Source organism: Periplaneta americana, chromosome 5, assembly GCF_040183065.1.
Source record: "Periplaneta americana isolate PAMFEO1 chromosome 5, P.americana_PAMFEO1_priV1, whole genome shotgun sequence".
In the NCBI taxonomy this organism is placed as follows: Eukaryota; Metazoa; Arthropoda; class Insecta; order Blattodea; family Blattidae; genus Periplaneta; species Periplaneta americana.
Window position 1 is genome coordinate 133,569,696 of NC_091121.1, and position 17,714 is coordinate 133,587,409.

A 17,714-nucleotide genomic window follows, 5' to 3' on the forward strand; every position below is an offset into this window, starting at 1 on the left:
TAGCTGTACCTATGGTAGTACGTATGTCAACCCTCGATTGGAGGCTTTCTCTTTCAGTTTTGCACTTTTGTACTGTTATTTGAATTACATCGTCACTTTCAAATATCTGTTTAGCGGTTCGGTATGCTAACAACATGGATATAATGCCAAAATAAAAGTGTTCAGGAAGTATTTTAGTGAAGGGATGGACTGATGAAGACGATGTTTTCTCGACAGACAGAATGACAATTTTCTGCCAGCACTTCGAAAAAGATAGAAGTTGCACTACATGTTTCGGTTTTATTATTGATGACAAATTTTTAAGAACAAAAAAGGAGCAATTGGTTCATACAACGTATTTTATTAATTAAACAAAATTTGAATTCTCTCTCATTTTTCACATATTAATCTAGAAAAAGTTGAGCCGTAGATCTTATGTTTATATTTCAGAAGTAAGAAAATTTTCTTTTTTGTATAATATGAAAATTTGCTAAAGGTACTCGTCTATCCTTGGGAGAAAAATTTGGAATATTTATTCAATTTTCAACACTTTTTCCCTCATTATCCGACATAAAATTAGTGATTTTTACACACAAAATAAACCCTCAAATATTTTTTGGGTGGGGGCAAGTTTTTAAAGAGATAACTGAAATTTGTTTTAGTCGTTGGCCCACAGCTTTCATGTTAGATCAAAACTTCTTTCACTGTCTTACTTTCAAAGAACACAGAATAATCTTTGACAACAGTTTTTCCATAATTTATCACATTAAGGAAAAGTGTCATTTTATTTTTCGAAAATTTCAAACATAAAATAAAAATGTAAGATCTTGGAGTTTTAAATTAACTTTCTCAAGTAGTAGGACATTGTTTGTAGCTTTGCACTTATCTACATTAAACAACTTCATTTTGGTGCAAGAATGATGAAAATATCTCAATTTGAAGTACAGATTGTGTTAACATTAGTCTTGTAAAATGCTGTAAAACTGAACATAGAGGAAAATTATCTACATTTTGAGGACATGAAAAATTGTGCAACCAAACACACAGCTTCCTGACCGTGTGAAAAATATCTTCAAACTCTACCGCCAACTTCGAATTGTTATTACACGAAAAATACATAAAATTGACAGAATGTGAGGGATTAATACATGCAGAACTGTATTTCCAGTTCTAAGAAAGGATGTTTCCGATCAATAAAAACTCAGCCAATTAATTAACCAAACATTATAGAGACCAATCTGATATTTTTTTGAAATATAGAAAGTTCAAGTTTTAGATAACATTTATTTATTTGTTTGTTTATTATATGTAATTACATATTTATTTAATTATTTTTTGATTACTTAATTATTTAATTATTTTATTTATTTACTTGTTTATTTATGATATTTAATTACTTATTTATTTTTTTCAATTATTATTTAGTTAAATATTTAATTACTTTATTATTAATTTCTTTACTTATTTATTTATTTATGACTTATTTTTTTACTTATTTATTTAATGCTCTAGATATATGGAACAAGGCCATTACTCTTCTGGCTCCCCAATATACTCCATCTGATCTTGTCCAGTAGGTCTGAAGTGCACCACACGTTCTAAGATGGCCTGAGTTCAATATGAAATCTTCATTACACAGCATGCAATTTGGAGAGGCTTTCAGATGACATAAAAAATATAATTTTGGAGGATGACACAAAAATAAAAAAATCATAATTTTGAAAGATTGTTAAAAATTAAGGGTAGGTAAGTATGTTAAGTAAAATGTAACATTTTAATTGGTTATGTTTTGTTTTAAATAAATGTATTCAATCATTCTTTCATTCGTATTTAAAATGCATTAATAGTTGTAACAATAGCGTGGCCCTGTTTTTATACAGGTAAGAAGATGTGTGATTCAAAGCATCATAAAATACAGCCAATCATGTCAAAAATGCAGGCCAGCAAATGAAATTAATCTATTACATACAATTTTAATATTAGTTCTATTTTGGGAGTATCATTGCCTTTTGTTTGCCTACTTTTATAACATTATAAGTGCCTATATAGCCGAGCACTAGTAATAATGTACAATAGGAAATTGAAAAAGTGATTGTTGTTAAAATTGTTGTGGTGGATATTGTGAGGGCGGTGGTACGATCATCCACTCCTCCTCTTTATCTTTCTTATATTGGCTGCTTTCGCCAGGTGGACGGCACATTGGAAGGATTGGATGTGCGCAGTGGAAGACTTTTAGAAGTGAATAGTGTGAATTTGTAAAACAAATATAATTAACAATAATAAATAACATTGTACATAAATGAAAAATGAAATAACAATAAATATGAAGTGGGTGAGTGAAAATAGGACAAACTAATCTGAAATGATATCCCCAGGATATGTAAATCATGTAAGTATCACAAGGCTGAGGCCAACACACTTATAAGTGATTAAACCATCTAATATGGCCGTCTCTCGACCATCAGTGACTAACTTATTAACCATATGTTCATGAACCACTCTTTAAATATATATTAACTATCTGAGTATGAATCTGAACACAACACCGAGCCAGCACATTAACTTAATACATGATCCATTCGACCATAGATACCACTCAGTCTGACTAACCAAACTAAAAATACATGTACACTCAATAAGAGACAAACTCTACCCAGCATAAGGCATTACATGACTGATCACTATACATTACCCATTGCACATATTGCTCACATAAACTGTGCAAATAGCACTAACACAAATCTCTGCACTTTACAAAATGAATACCCAACGGAGAGAGAGAGGGATGGAGACAGATGCACTTAGTAAGTAACGGACGATAATTCCAATTTCAAGGATCATTTAAATAGCAACTAAACTCGACGCACATGATAAGAAAATAGCGGCGAAGGAAAGCAACAATCAAAATGGAGCAGGGAAAACACTAAAACCATATGTGAGACCGTAATCGCTGCCTTATCACTCTAACCGTCTCGGAACATGAACTCACATTTCAAATCATATCTGCTTACATAATTCCCAATACATTTTACTTCCAACACATATATCTCACAAATATGTTACTCGATGCAAATACTAAAACTTGCCCCCAAGACGTATCACTAGCACGCGATATTTCAAACTACGATCCACTAAAATCCCAAACACACACGACGCAATTTAACTACTCCACTGATCTATCTCCAGCACGTACAAAACCCGAGCCACGTTGTCTATATCTGCCGCGTACCAAAATGCTAAGTCTTGTTAAATGTTTCTGTCGCGTACGAGAGCTTGAATCTGAGCCAATTGTTTCCGAATATCTCCCGCGTACGAGAGCCTAAATCTTGTTAAGTGTATCTGCCGCGTACCGGAACCCAAGTGACGTTCCGTGTATCTCCGTTAAAACAGGTAAACTCTCTCCCCCTCTATCCTCGTGAGACGTAATGACAGGGCCAATAGGATTATTTCGAAAGAAAAAATGAAGGGATTGATAGCGCTTTCTATTCTGTAACGTCTGAGAGCGCTCTGACGGATGAAGTGACGTACTAGGTAAACGGCCGTGGTAGTAGGCACGGCTCAATATGTCATAGCTTATGACTAGAAATGAAACAATTTCTTCGTAAACACGATACCAGCGTATATGTGACTCGAGTCTTGTACATGACGTCAGAAGGAAGTGGGTAGAATTTATTGTATTGTTTTCTGTACCGTCTGGTTACAGCAACAGTGCTGAACTGTGATGCTACGTGTCCAATGCGAGTCGATTTCTAACCTGTAGTGCAGTGTTACTATCATTACTTTATACAGGATGATTCACGAGGATTTACCGTCCTTTATAGAGCTAATTTCCGAAGATATTCTGAGCAAAAAATGTCATATAAACATGGCCCCTATTCTCAATATTTACAGAGTTACTTTTCGTTATTGGAACGCATTGCTGTGAAGGCGTGATCTTGTTCAGCGTACAGCCAGCGAGGCCGTATGCAGTTACGTAGAGCCACGAGTGCCATTCACTAGTTTGCAGCCAAGTGTACTCAAGCGGACGGCGACATTTTTTTTTTAAAGTGTTGTAAACTCTCCAAGACTGTAAATTAGGATGCAAAATTGAACTGCAAATAATTAAGTCGGTGAAAGTGGTGTGATTTGTAATTATTGTTGTGATAAGTGCGTAAGGATAATGTAATTTTCTAGTTAAAAAATAGAAAAAGATGTCTGTGCGAAGCAACTAAGGAGTTCACAGCACATTTTTAACTTCATAATACTTGCCAATTAAAGAAATGATACTTCTGAGTGGTCATTCTCTATTTGTATTATTATTTTATCTTCAAATTAAAGAAAAAACGTATTTTACAAACAACTTTAAATTAGTATAACTCTGAAAATATTGAGAATAGGAACTATGTTTATATGACTTCTTCCTCCAAATATCTTCAGAAATAAGCTCCGTAATTGACGGTAAATTCTCGTGAATCACCCTGTATATTAAGTATTTCTAATATATGTAGGCTTTAGTTGAATTGTAGTAAGAACTTTACATTGGTTATGTTTCAATCCAAATGTTCCGAACACGTAGTGCGCAACATTTATGTTCCACGGAAGTATGCTTTGTCTGTATGTCTGAAGCCTGGTTTTGTTTATATCTGACCGCTTGTGCATTGTTCAGAAATGCCTACTCTCTATGGTTGAAGCGTAGTCAACCTCATGTCCAAGGAAGGAGAGGTTTCATCATTACTTATGGCATGTTTATAGTGAGAATTATTCTTATGCACTTTTGTAATAAATTTATTGTAAGTTTAAAATTATTACTTTACAAAACAATATTTACTTTAGCATCAAACTGTACACCTGAAGCTTTGAAAAGTAAAACAGATATCTCAGCTTGTTTCAATATGAATTATTTTCTTTATTTTGGGGAGACAGATTCAAAGTTTTGGGGGTGTATTTATATGAGGGTTGAGAATTCGTCCCTTTTCCGCTCCTCCTTCCCTCGCCCACCGAAGACCTGAAGGGATATGAACATGTCCTAAAAATAGTTCTGAGAGACTAAAATGACTTTGATGGGATTACGTATACATTAGAGAACCCTTGTAGTTAGGGGACGCTGTACTCTTGAGAGCTGAATGAAGTATATTAAAATAAGAGGGGTGATGTGGGATGAAGTTGATTTATTTTTTTCCAAAAAGGGCAAATAGTTGGATAAAAGTGCTATAGCCGGCACTGAATTTTCTGCAGGGCGAAAACGTGGCTTTATGATACAACATATAGTCTAAACATGACACAATGAATAATTGAGCTCAATTGATGGCAGGTGGATGTTGGGGTTGGAGCTGGGGTAATTGCAGCTTCCCCACATACACACGTCACGTAGAACAGAAGCATTTTTAAAGCAGAAGGAAAGAATGAGATAAAAAAGAGATGAATATTGCTCCTCGAGCCAGAATCAAAACGGAGATACATAGAAAAGATAATAGAAATGTGTAGGAAACAAAGATCTTAACTATTTAAAAAGAAGGAACGTCATGTGTTATGATAGCCTATATTTACAGCAACATTCTCCAACCTCCTCCAAAACGAGGCAAATTAACCATCGTAAACCTATTGATTTTCCATCTCAAAAATTGTTTTTAGACTTGAATGTTCTTAACATAAGACAAATTTATTATATTGTATTAATAAAATTAATACATAAGAATTGAAATAATTTCTAATTGTATTCTCATAGTTATAAAACAAAAGGTATGAATTCTTTAAGGTTCTTTGAACCAAAATGCAACACTGTTACAGTATTTAATCATAGTAGTAAGTTAGACCCAAGAATATATAATAAATTTGTATTTAAATATCCTAATCTTGTCAATTCTAGTAGTTCTAGTATTAAATTTAAAAAGTCATGTATGGTTTTTATAAAAAATTGAAAAATTGTAAATTTAAATTTATATATTCTAATTAGATAGTAGACATAAGACATTTGTATTATATACTTATTGATTTGAATTTAGGAATCCGCTCCTGAGCACGAGTTCTACTCTTTCAGGGGCGGGCTAAAATTTTTCTGTATATATTATATTTTATGCTACAATTATTAGCAAATAAATAAATAAATAAATAAATAAATAAATGAGTGAGTGAGTAAATAAGTAAGTAAGTGAGTAAGTAAGTAAGTAAGTGAGTAAGTAAGTAAGTAAGTAAATAAATAATTAATTAAATAAATAAATAATTAAATAAAGAAAGAAAGAAATAAATAAAGAAAGAAGAAATAAAGAAAGAAATAAAGATATAAATAAGTAAATAAATAAATAAATAAAGAAATAATGTGTGAAATTATACCGAATCCCGGAAGAATTAAAATATAAACTTCTGGGTGACCAAAGAATATAAATAAATAAATTCCCTAGACATAGTCATACAATCCAGAGTGAATATTATTCACAGAGGTAACTGCAATTATTATATTTTGTATTCTTAAGTAGGGATCTAATAAGAATGTAATTCAGTGACTAATAATAATAAATTATTAGAATAGTTGTAGTCTATTCTCATATTTTTATAAATTTGTTAGGCTCTAGAAATATAAATGAAAATAATTAATATGTTTTTCCTTTATGTAATAGCCGGTATTTGACTTAAGTCATTCACACATGTGTTGTCCCCATTTATGGCGACGCATCAAATCTGTAGTTCTTTTACCCGCCAAAAGACATTTCCCTTGGTACACCATGGTAGGAGAAATAAAGAAATAAATAACATGAGATGATGATGATGATGATGATGATGATTATATTTATGATTAAGAGTTCTATAACACATATAAAATTTGAGAATATAAGTGCAGAAAAGTTTTATAAAATATCTCTTGCACCTAACTATTATAGTAAAGCAACATTTTACGACAACATGGAAAAATCGCAGTTTAAAATGTATACTGTTATGGAACGTGGGTATTCAGAAAAATGCTATACATAATAAATAATTTGTCAGAGTGACAATATATAAATTAAAATAAAGATAGAATAAATATGAAGTTTTCGGCCTGGCTAGCGTAGTTGGTATAGCGCTGGCCTTCTGTGCTCGATGTTGCGGGTTCGATCCCGGCCCAGGCGAATGGGATTTAAGTGTGCTTAAATGAGACAGGCTCATGTCAGTAGATTTACTGGCATGTAAAAGTATTCCTGCGGGACAAAATTCCGGCACAACGGCGACGCTGATTAAAGATCGGCAGTTGCGAGCGTCTTTAATAAACCTTAATTGATTGAATTGATACATGAAGTTATCTGAAAATAACTTTTACATAATATAATAGATGTAAAGTAATTAAAAATTACAATGAGTGCTTCCTAGAGTTTGAAAATTGAATTATATCATAAATATTCCACAGAGAACATCACAACATAAACCTGAAGGATGGAGATGTCTTGAAATGCTCCACAAGAGATGTCATCATGAACCGTGGTAAAAGCAATTAGCAAAATCCGTGCTAGACGAAGAACTTCTCGTAAATAAATGTGATTTACCAGAATTCAGAGATCTCAAAGTGGTCTGTAACAATTAGCTGCCCATAATGGTTGGAATATTGTGTCAGTATTTACTACCCTTATGGATAATATTTTATTTGAATATTTGTGTGTAAAAGTAATAATGTTAATTTGAAATTTTAGAAATGATTCTTCCACATAGAAGCAGTTTGAAATGGGTTGATAATTCAAATATCATGGTAAAGAGGGAGATGTAAATAATGAGGTTCTTAAGTTCAAAAGAATGGAAGATATTATTACAGAACTGTCGTAAAACCTATGTTAAAAACAATTTTTATACCGTGTTGAACTATATTCAAACTAACGTTACTTTCATCTAAAAATATGCATTCAATAAATAATATAATGAAATTAAAATAACATCATTTACTTTTCATAACTTCCGAAAATAGCTTATTCTCAAACACCCTCAGCCTCTGTTCCTCTCTCAGAGTGAGGGTCCAAGTTTCACAACCATAGATAATAGTAGATGGTCAAATAGAGGCTATTGTTGTTCCCTTTCAGTTGGTGAATGTTCCCATTTATAATTACAATATATTAGCAACAAAGAAAATAAATGTTGTGACATATTATGGGTCACTACTAAGGTACATTACAAATTATGCTTTCAGTCGTTTTTCTTCACTTCGTGGTTATGTTCATTTTGTGCCCATACAGTACCACACTCCACACAAAGCACTTCACTAGCCTTTTCCTTAATTCTTATTCCGGAGGTCTATTAAAACTTCCTTCGCCCTTGGTATCTTCCTTTTGACTCCTGGAAGCTGCACATGTTACTGCTTATAGCACGCCCAAAGTATTTGAAGCTACCCACTTGTTCCACTGCATCAATTCGAATTCGTAAGTTTATCTTCTTTACCTTCCTTCTGATAACCACGCTCTACGTATTGTTTGTATTTACTACTAACAGCAGTCATTTAGCTTCAGTAACATATCACTTAGTAGGCCTATCATATCCTCTTCTGCTAACATCATACCATTAGCAAATGTTATGTATTTTACTCTTTTCCTACCTACTATGACCTCTCCTGTGTTCCTCCTACTATCACCCCACCTATATTCTGAAAACAGTTCTTCACTACATTCTCCAAATAGATGTTGAATAGGGTAGGTCATAAAGAGTATTCTTGTCGTATTCTTCTTCCTATTCCAATTTTCTCTGACATTTATTTATTTATTTATTATTTTTGCTAATAATTGTAACATAAAATATAATATATACAGAAAAACTTTAGCTCGCCCCTGAAGGAGTAGAACTCGTGCTCAGGGGCGGATTCCTGAATTGAAATTAATAATTATACAATAAAATTTGTCTTATGTGTACTGTGCAATTATAGTATATAAATTTACAATTTTTCAGTTTTTATAAAATCCATACATAACTTTTTAAATTTAATACTAGAACTATTATAATTGACAAGATTAGGATATTTAAATATAAATTTGTTATATATTCTTGGGCCTAAATTACTACTATGATTAAATACTGTAACAGTGTTGCATTTTGGTTCAAACAATCTTAAAGAATTCATACCTTTTGTTTCATAACTATGAGAATACAGTCCAAAATTATTTCGATTTTTATGTATGAATTTTATTAATACAATATAATACATTTGTCTTACGTTAAGTAGGCCTACATTAATGTCTAGAAACAAATTTTGAGATGGAAAATCAATAGGTTTACGAAGACATATTTTAATTATTTTCTTCTGTAATAAATAAAGTGGATTAAAATTGGATTTACTGTAAATGAGCTACCCCATCCTATAATTCCATACATAATTATCGATTGAAATAAAGTTAAATATATTGTACGTAATAAACTTATTGACAAGTAATTCCTCAATAAAACAAAGTAATATACTATTTTACGTAATTTATTACAAAGGTAATTAATGTGTTGGTTCCATTTTAACTTACTTATATTAGAAATATCCTCTGATTGAGGCTCTGTCTGATATGTAGCCTACATTATTATCAGACAGTAGATGTTACTTGACGATATGAGGCAGAGAAAGAAAAATTGTTAGTATGCACCTGCAACCTGATTAGTGTTATATGTAGCTAGTCGGCGATGTATGCAATGGAGGACTAAGGAACTGGCCAGCAACCCTACCCATTATCTCCTGGCCTAGTTGCCTCATAAGTGGTGTGTTTTCCGTATCACTTATGAGGTTTAGACCTGTCTTCGGATAGTTGACTAAACAACAGTAATATTAGAAATGTAACGAAATAAATATATTTCAATATTGTGGAAAGTCAGGCCAAAGCAAACAAAAAGTCCTTTTCTTGGCATTCCGCTGAAATAATACTATCAGAATTTTCTCCGTGGTACTTCATGTGGTGAAGTTCTTTACATTATAAATACACTATCTACCAAAAAGTAATTGGGCACTGTTTTTTGCCCCATTAGAACCTCGTGGTACCAACTCTTGTTGCTATAACAACAGCCACCCTGTCAGGCATGCTCTCCACTAGTTTGTGTAGGATATTCACTGGAATGCGTCGCCATTCCTCTTGCAACATGGCACTCAGTTGGACAATGTGAGTTGGCCACATCTCCCGAGACCTCAATCGCCGGTCCAATTCGTCTCAAAGGTGCTCAATGTGATTGAGATCAGGACTCTGTGCAGGCCAGTCCAACCGGTGAACATTATTGTCTGTATACCACTGCATAGTAGCCACCGAAACATGGCATCTAGCACGTAAAATTCTGGGTGCCCAATTACTTTTTGGTAGATAGTGTATTTTCTAAGCACGGAGGTATTAAATTAATCGCCACAACACAAGTTCATTTTTATGATTATACTGACAGTTTGGAAAATGTAAAGAGTTTATATTCCTATCTCTGAAGAAGTTCTACATGCAATTAATCAATTCTCTTATAACTTTTTAAGACTATGAACATTCAAACTATGAACACTATCATTGGTAATAATTAAAAATAGACAGGGGTGAAGTATTGTAGGTAGTACGGATTTCCCAGGCTGATGTAAAAGGATTCGGGGCTCGCAGTTCTAGTGCTTATCAGGTAATCGTCTGAGGAAGAATGGGATTTGGCTCTATCAGGGTTGAGGCAGGATGGTACATCTCTGAACATAGGATTCAACAATGTAACCTAGACCACCTGTTGCACATACTTACTTACTTGTGGTCGCCCTCACATAATCCCGCCATCGGTCCTTATCCTGAGCAAGATTAATCCAGTCTCTATTATCATATCCCACCTCCCTCAAATCCATTTTAATATTATCCTTCCATCTACGTCTCGGCCTCCCCAAAGGTATTTTTTCTTCTGGCCTCCCAACTAACACTTTATATGCATTTCTGGATTAGTCCATACATGCTACATGCCTACCCGTCTCAAACGTCTGGATTTAATGTTCCTAATTATATCAGGTGAAGAATATAATGCGTGCAGTTCTGCGTTGTGTAATTTTCTGCATTCTGCTGCAACTTCGTCCCTCTTAGCCCCAAATATTTTCCAAAGCACCTTATTCTTAATGATCCTTAACCTCTGTCCCTCTCTCAAAATGAGGGTCCAAATTTGACAACCATACAGAACAACCGGTAATATAACCGTTCTATAAATTCCAACTTTCAGCTTTTTTGAAATTAGACTGGATAACAAAAGCTTCTCAACCGAATAATAACACGCATTTCCCATATTTATTTTGCGTTTAATTTCCACCCGAGTATCATTTATATTTGAAGAGTCTATTGCAAAAAGGGGGAATGTCGTAAATTTGTGACAAATGAGATTAAGGTTCAGTACTATAGATCAAAGGGAGTAGAATATAATACACTTTGTTGCACTGCAAGAAAGATGATAGTTCCAGATCTACATCGTGTTGAAGAATTGATATACCACACAAAGAGTGGGAATGTCAAAGTTTAAATTGCATTTCCTGCAAAATAAAATACATTCGACATTCCCCCTTTTTGCAGTGACTCTTCATTTGTTACTGTTGCTCCAAGATATTTGAATTTTTACATCTCTTCAAAGGATAATTTCCAATGTTTATATTTCCATTTCGTACAATATTCTGGTCACGACATATAATCCTATACTTTGTCTTTTCGAGATTTACTTCTAGACCTATCTCTTTTACTTGCTTCAAGTAAAATTCCCGTGTTTTTCCTAATAGTTTGTGGATTTTCTCCTAACATATTTTCGTCATCCGCATAAGCAAGCAGCTGATGTAACCCGTTCAATTTAAAACCTACTCTGTTATCCTGAACTTTCCTAATGGCATATTCTAGAGCAAAGTTAAAAAGTAAATGTGATGGTGAATCTCCTTGCTTAGCTCACAGTGAATTGGAAAGCATCGGACTCTGCTGTATGTTTCACTGAGGCACATTTTAATTAGCCTAATCGGACTAGTTTCTTGGGAATACCAAATTCAATATGAATAACATATAAAACTTATCTCTTAACCGAGTCATATGCCTTTTTGTTCCTAATTGGTCATTATTGTTTCCTTCCCCTTGGTACAACACGTAATCTCCTATTTGTGATGTGCCGTTCCCATTACAAAATCTGTTCTTTATGTAACTAGTCATTTTGCTACTAATATTACCCCTCCTGGTCTATATAGACTTGTGAAATTCCTAGTAGCAAATCTCGAAACCTTATTCCTTTGCTGTGGTCGTGCCAGAGAATTAGTCCCCCTCCGAGACTTATTTTGGTGTTTCGTAACAAGCTGCTTTTACGTTGATGGATTGTTAGCTCTTCGCCCTACTCTCAAGCTGGAGGACCACCCCTTATCGGCTGTCAGCACTGCTTACTCAATAATTATATTCGCAGCTGCCCTGCATTCTGGAGGCTGTCTTCACTATCCTCAACCTGAGGACGCGCCATGCCGTGGTGATAGGGACCAACAATTCATGGCCTGATAGACTAAGGCCCAGTTTCACCAACCATTGTTAAATATTTAACATGTCGTGAAGGCAGTTTAACAGTAAACTTAACGGAAGTGATGTTTCATCAACTGTTGTTACTGCTAACATCATGTTAAACCCACTGTTAAATTAACATAGTATACTCCCGCAGTTAAATCCTTAACGTCCTGTTACAGCGTGAAACATGGCTGTCAGAGAACATATGTTACACGCCGCATTAGTATATCGAGATACATTTGCAGTGAAAACAGTTAGCTGCAATCATTATTTCAGCATTTTTAATTATTCAGAATAGATATGTTCATAAATACTAAAATGATTCATATTAATCACAGTAAAGAGAAGATATGCGCTTATTAACGTAAGAATTTCTGTGATTATTATTTCGTATTAATACTCAGATATAATTGCAGTTTTTCAAAACGATATTTCTTTATTTCACTGGTTTAATAGTTCACATGTAATGATGACCAATGACGTGTGAAGATATGTTAGATATATAAGATATGAAAATAATGTTAACGCTTACCATTGTAGTATTCAGCATCACAATTATTTTCATTTGCTATTGGTTCTATTTGATCCTGGATAATTGAAATAATCTTCGTACAAATATCAACTTTGAGAGTGAAAGTATCACCGTCAGTTTTCGAATGTTCCACTGTATCTTGTGCATGACCCGTATTAGCATTTCTTTTAATATTTTCTTAACATTGATTTGTTTTATAGTTTGCGTTTTCACATCCAAATGGCGATTGAAAATATTTGGTTAAAGAGACCCATGCTTGTTCCTTTTTCCTAATGAAAGTTCCGCTAAAACAAATGACTACACCAACTAAAGGCACTTTCAATAAACTTTCATACAATCACTGCTTCTTTGATTTCTGTTACATTACTCTTAACATCATGTTAACTAACCAAAGTACCTCAAATGGTTGGTGAAACACTATTACACTAACAGGATGTTTAATTTTTAACAACACGTTAGTTAACATGCTGTTAGCGTTACTATAAGGAAGTTTGGTGAAACTGGGCGAAAGAATAATGAACATTTTCATTTGGGAGAAGGAAATTTCAAGTAGATACGGGCTTTGTGTCATTAATTAAAGCACGTTCTTTTGATGTAAATATGTCCCAGACACTTTGAAAGAATTATACTTCCCTTAACAATTATTCTAGAATTGAAATACACCATTATATCACTGAACTCCTTACCATGGGTGTATTATTTTTAATTTTCATGATGATAGGAGCTGAAATTGGTACAAAGTAGTATAAAGACTCCTGACGAAGGAAGAAGCAAAGCCGAGAAACGAGATGCAATAGAATTTCAAAGGCGCCAGACTTTAAGCACATTAGCTCTATGAATATATGGAAGCCGTCGTTACAGCTAGCGCTCGACGACCGAGTGCAGAAGACACAAGCACCGTAAAAGGAACACTTATTATAAAGATTTTGAAACGGTCATTGAAAGAGGTTAAACGCTGAAAACTGATTTAATTTTGTAACGGATATTCTGGTCCAGAACTGTGGAAAATTATTCTGCTACACACCCAGTATACTCCAGAGTTAATTCCCGACAGAAAAGAAATAATCATATGCTATCTTGTTTAAGGAGTTTCTCTCCTCAATACTTCAATTGAAACGCTTCGCATCATTTGGAGAAGAAGAATAGGCTAGTAATACAGGAAATACTACTTTTTCATATTTCAAAAAAATCTTCGAGGATTTAGTTAATGAAAAATACGATAAACGTGACACTATAAAAATAATTACAGACACCACTAATGGAACTTTGGCTTAAGAACCGCCTCTGTGAACGAGATACTTTCCAATTAATTTAATAAACAAGCTTTCCGAAGCTATGAGTAGCTAGACAGCGAAAATTTTTAGAGATATCATAAAAAAGCAGGCCTTGACTAAATGTGGTAACTACAAGTGTGCAAGCAATATTAATAATAATAATTTCATTAGGTAATCAAGCGAAGAACCCAGACTGAATTGACTAAGAGTTGACTAATTAAAGAGCCTGTAATCAAGCGAAGAACCCAGACTGAATTGACTAAGAGTTGACTAATTAAAGAACTTGACACGCGTTAATTTTATAATATATGAAAAATGAAATCATTAATGCCTATTATAAATAAGAGATGAAACAGTTTAACCTTCATCCGGACAACCATGGTCCGTCTGGTCTTGGTACTGTTATTTTAAGAATGAAATTAAACGTACAATATGTGCGTAGTTATATTAATTTTCTTGATATTAATATTTTGGAAAGAACTATAATAATTTAGAATTCAATACAATTATGTTAGACCACTATTATTACTTTACATGTCTTAACCAATCATACAGAGTAGTATGTTTTATTTTTTTTTTCGCAACGATATTTGACTCTTTCCAACCATTTGGTAAAAATGTAACAACAGTGCAATGTTGAGAAATTACTTCGAAGCCTGAGAAACAATGACAAGATTTAAATTAGGTTATAAACATATTAAACATTATTATAAACCTAAACAAGTGAATGTATGTGCGTGTATCTGTCTGTAGAGAGATAGAGAGAGCAAGAGATTGAGTGTGACAGCGAGAATGAGTGTCAGAGAATCAGTGTGTATGTGAGAGTGCTAGTGTGTGAGAAAGAATGACTGTATAGAGAGACTATGTGTGAGGGAGAGTATATGTGAGAGATTCATTGTGTGTATGTGTGTGTGCGTGAGTGTATGTTAGGGTGAGTGTGTGAAAGAATGTCTAAAAGAGATTGAGTGTGTCTGAGAGTAGGCCTACGAATATGTGGAAATGAGAAAGTAAGTTTCTGAGAGAGTGAATGACTCGGAGTGTGTGAGGGAGAATGTGTGTGTGTGAGAGCGAGTGTGTGAGAGATACGATGTCAGAGAGACCATGTGAGAGAGCACATGTTTGACTGAGATTCATTGTGTTTGTGTGTGTGAGAGAGACAGAGTGTGTGTGAGAGAATGCGAGTTTCAGAGAAACAGTGAGTGTGTGTGTGTGAGAGAGAGAGAGAATATGAATGTGTGTGAGAGAGTTTATATGAATGTGTGTGTGAGAGAGAGTATCTGTGTGTGTGAACGAGTGTGTAGGAGAGAGTGGCATTGTGTGTGAAAATGTGTATGTGAAGAGTAAGTGTGAACTTGTGTGGGAGAATGCGTATCTGAGAGACAGAATATGCGTGAGAAAGTGTGTGGTTGAAAGAATATGTGGATGAGAGATTTTGTCTGAGGAAGGACAGTGTGTGACTGTTCATGAGAGAAAGTGTGAGTTTGTAAGAGATATAGTGTGTGTGTCAGAGATACAATGTAATATGTGTGTGAGAGGGAGAATGTGAGAGGTTGTGAGTGTGTGTTAGAGTGTGTGTAGGAGAGTGAGTTGGAGTAAGAGGTAGTATTAGTGTTGGAGTTACTAGTTTGAGTGTGAGTAAGTGAGTGAGAGTGTGAATATGTGAGAGATTGTAGGTCTGTGTGAGTGATGATATGTGAGGGAATATGACTGAGAGAGATTAAGTGTGTGAGGGAGAGTAAGTGTCTATGTGAGTGAGTGTGTGAATGTGTGTGAGAGTTACTGTGTATAAGAGATTATGTGAGAGTGAGTGTGTATGAGAGGGAACGAGTGTGTGTGGGGAAGAGTATGTATGAGGTTGTGAAGGTGTGAGAGGGTACGATTGTGAGTGATGGAGGGTGTGTGTGTGTGAGAGAGTGTGTGTGAGAGAGTATGTGTGTGAGAGAAAATGTATGTAAGTTTATGTGAGAAAGAAAGTGTGTAGGTGAGAAAGAGTATGTGCGTGAGAGGGTGTATGTCAGAGGGAGAGTGTGTGTGAGAAAACGCGAGTATGTACGGAAGTGTGAGAGGTAGTGCGAATGTTATAGAGAGAGCATTTGAGAGAGGGTATGTACAAGCAAGTGCGAGTGTGTGGGAGTGTCTGAGTTTGTATGAGGGAGAGGGTGTGTAACAGAAAGTGTGAATGTGTATAAAAGTGCAAATGTATGAGAAATAGCTACTGAAGAAGAGCTTCACCAGCGTATTCTTCAAGGAGCTCAAAAGAGACCAGAAAGGATGACGGCTTATTTGAAAGAATAAGTGAAAATGGATTGAGAATGTATCCAAGTAAATGGTTTCCATTTTGAACATCTTCTGTAATCAACATGTTTCATATCAGTTCATAAAGAAAGTAAGTTATTGTGTGGAATCTTAGTTACGACCTTTTTTTTTACATTCAATTATTCATTTCATTTTACATTATCACACTTGCGAAAGTAACGTGATCGTTCTTTGTTTACATTTCAGAACAGCGTGCTTAGGTCACTGTCAGAGTGGTCGAGTGAGACTCGTTGTGGCTTTTGCCATAATGCACAAATGTTGGTCTTTCCATTAACTGTGGGGTTAATCACAAACTCCACAATAGAAGTTTTATTTCTTATAATGTAATTTACCACAGCCTTTAATTTGACCAATTATATTTCTTCCATCCTTTATATACATACATACATACATGCATACATACATACATACATACATACATACATACATACATACATACATACATACATACATACATACGTGTTCTGCCCAAGGGCAGATCTTTCACTGCAAACCCACCATTCTACAATCTTTCCTATTTTCTGCCTTCCTCTCAGTCTCCGTATATGATCCAGTTATCTTAATGTCGTCCATCATTTGATGTTTTCTTCTGCCCCGAACTCTACTCCCGTTTACCATTTCTTTTAGTGCATACTTCAGTAGGCAGTTTCTTCTCAGCCAGTGACCTAACACACGCTCAATTCTTCCCATATCCACATTTCAAATGCTTCTATTCGCTTCTGTTCACTTCGTCGTAATGTCCATGTTCCTGCCTCATACAATTCCACACTTCACACAAAGCACTTCATTAGTCTCTTCCTTAGTTCTTTTTTCGAGAGTTCCGTAGAAGATGCTCCTTTTATTTGAATATAAGAACGAAAATTAATTTCATCGTGGCACCAAGAGTGCGACACGCATGTCTCAGAACACCGTCACTAGGACTTTTATCAGAGATGGAAGACTTTGAATTTCTTTTGTGGCGGCCTTCTTTGTTTCGGGCATGTAGTGGTATGCACAGGTCTCTTCGCCTCATACTACATCTCCCAGAAAGTCATGTCCTTCAGAGTAACATACAAAGTGGGACAAGCGTGTCATCGTTCTCTAGCTCTTCTGCTGCGAAATCGCTCTCTGTCATGCACAATATGGTACAAAATATTCAATTGTTGAGTCAAGGTTCTCAGATGCATCCGCCAATCGTTTCAAATTGCCACTTCAATG